This window comes from Vitis riparia, chromosome 8, assembly GCF_004353265.1.
Source record: "Vitis riparia cultivar Riparia Gloire de Montpellier isolate 1030 chromosome 8, EGFV_Vit.rip_1.0, whole genome shotgun sequence".
Taxonomy (NCBI): domain Eukaryota; kingdom Viridiplantae; phylum Streptophyta; class Magnoliopsida; order Vitales; family Vitaceae; genus Vitis; species Vitis riparia.
In genome coordinates this window covers 13,364,297-13,366,940 of record NC_048438.1, presented here as the reverse complement: position 1 = coordinate 13,366,940, position 2,644 = coordinate 13,364,297, and the positions used below count along the sequence as shown (strand labels likewise).

The 2,644-nt window shown below is 25.8% G+C and overlaps 1 non-coding gene across 1 annotated transcript; it reads left to right on the top strand.

Annotated features, from left to right (window-relative positions):
- The first annotated feature begins 935 nt into the window (after positions 1 to 935).
- Positions 936 to 1,007, top strand: TRNAP-AGG. Its single transcript has one exon. It is a non-coding gene; the product is annotated as a tRNA-Pro (tRNA).
- Positions 1,008 to 2,644: the final 1,637 nt, after the last annotated feature.

The following is a 2,644-nucleotide window of genomic DNA, read 5'->3' as shown; positions in this document are numbered from 1 at the left end:
GGTCTTATTTGAATTCAAGGTAAGAAGTCAAAGATAAATTGCAATTGCAAAAGCCAACTCTAAGAAGCTTCTTTACTTTAAAGAAGAGGAAAAGCAAAGCAGAGAAAGAAAAAAAAAAGGCACTTAATATGTAAATTAGTTACACACTAAAATAAATAAAAGATATGTACTAGTTAACCTACCTGATTACACCAGATATTCTACATGTGGTTAACAAAAGCATTAATGGTTATTGGCCTCAAGGCAAAGACGAGTTCGCTAAACTCTTATCAAAATTACATATAGAAAGAAATAGTCGATTACTTTTTGGTATCCTATACGATGTGAGTTATTTTTAATCATGTAAACATACTTTAAAAGCATAAGTGTCTATTGAAAGTAAAACAAATAATACTTACATAAAAAAAAATATGTTATTACATTTTTCCTTAAAATCTTATGAATGTAATCCAATTTTATTTGATGAAACATTTTTCTAACTACTTAAAATGTTGTTGTCCATTGATATAAAATATCCTAATGGCCAAAAGCCTCTTCATAAGACTAAAGTTAATATATTGAGAAACATGAGTAAGCTCAATTCACATCAATCCTCTTCTAGTTAACCTTTTACTAGCTGCTCAAAATTAGCTCAAGCGTGGCATAAAATATTAAAGATGATTTTATAATTGGATATATTTTATTAAAAAATAATAATATTTGTCATGATAACACAAGATTTTGGTGATTATATGTATATAACCATCCTTTTCTACTTCAAATGAAGATTGGGAAAAAGTGAGTGCACGAATAGTCGTGAAAAATTAATAATTTTTGGGACCTTTTCATATTGAGAGACCTGGTATTGACTTTCTCATTTTAAAATTTTGACTTACATTTTAGACGAATTAAAGTAAAATATTTAGGTATTTTAAAGCACTGTTGGAAACACAAGTGGGCATTTGGTCTAGTGGTATGATTCTCGCTTAGGGTGCGAGAGGTCCCGAGTTCAATTCTCGGAATGCCCCCATTTTTTAAGTTTGCGAAGCTTTTTGCAAATAGTGTAGTATAAACTATAAACTGCTCCAGTTGGCCTGGTTTCCGGCCCACTTCAAAATTATGTTGCACTTTGGGTCTACTTACCTTCCCATGTCAGGCCCACGTTCAATGAGGGCTTGGCACTCATTTGGTTTCTCTTGGGCCTAACTAACAATATATCATAGATCAGTCCAAGCCCTAAACCCTATAAAGTCCGGCCCAAACGTCTTTGCAATATCGTTCAGCTTTTTTTCTTTTTCTTTTTTAAATACTTGGTTAAAAGGATAGTTAATCTCCAAATTGTAAATCTAACCCTCTTATGTTTTTACTTGAACTTATTTTTTTACATAAATTTCATTTATCATTTCAAATATATATATATATATATATATATATATATATATATATATATATATATATATATATATATATATATATATATATCTTAAATTATTATTTTTATAAGAAAATAATAAATGTATTTTTATCAAAATAAGGTATAAATAAATAAATAAATAAATAAATAAAGGATTAAATTAAAAAAAAAAAGGTTTTTACCGACCCTTTTAATCAACTACTTTTTTTAATTTTTTTTAATTTTTTGGAATGGCCTCAAAAGTCAAAAGTTATGAGTCAAGGGTTCTATCGTAGTCTTTTTTTTTTCTTTTTCTTTTTTAACAATAAAATATAATTAATATTTCAAATCTATGACACCACAAAAACCATTCTAAAGATATTTTAAAAAAAGACCCGACAAAAATTATTTTATGACACTCTGTGCCTTGAAAAGGTCATATGACTTTGATTTCTATATATTTTATTAAAATTGTAACTTCAAAACATTAATTTAATGCAAATATTAAAGTTTGCCTTGGAGATAAGATTTCTTTATATTATGTTAAAGTCATCCATAAGGTGTGACTCTTTATATAGATACATAGATTTTATTTTTTATTAAACTATTTTTTTGGTTTTAGTATCAATTTAATTTTTCAATCTTGTTTTTCAGTTTTATGTAGTGTCATGTCATATGAGTTATATATGAAATTATAAAATTAATTAATCCATATAAATATGATAGTTGCATTTAGAAAAGAGCTAGATGAAGTTTCATTGCATTCATACATATATATATATATGTAATGTTGTTTCTATTTTTTTTTTCAATTTCCTTCAATTTTTTCTTTCCATCTTTTTTACTCCACCCATATTATTTTCACTATAAATATATAAGGATATAATTTTTTTTTTCTCAAAGAATTACAATGTTATAAAAATTAGACAATAATCTAGTTTGTAATATCAATATTTTTTTAGAGAAAATTAATGTGGGTGATAATGACCAGAAATGGTCATCTACTTCGATAATTCTTAGGTAGGATAAAAAAGAGAAAATTCTTTTCCAAGTTCATTTCATACAATAATAGGTTGAAATGTCATAAATGTCCTTTAACGAAAAGTTTTTGAAATTCAAAGCATTTCACTTTTTTTTTTTTTTTGTCACGACTGCATTAGTTGTAATAATTAACATTCAATTTTTAAACCAAAATTTTGAGTTTTAACCTTTACAAATTATTATATATGATGATAGTATAATTTGCTATTTAAAACCAAAATACTTCTACAA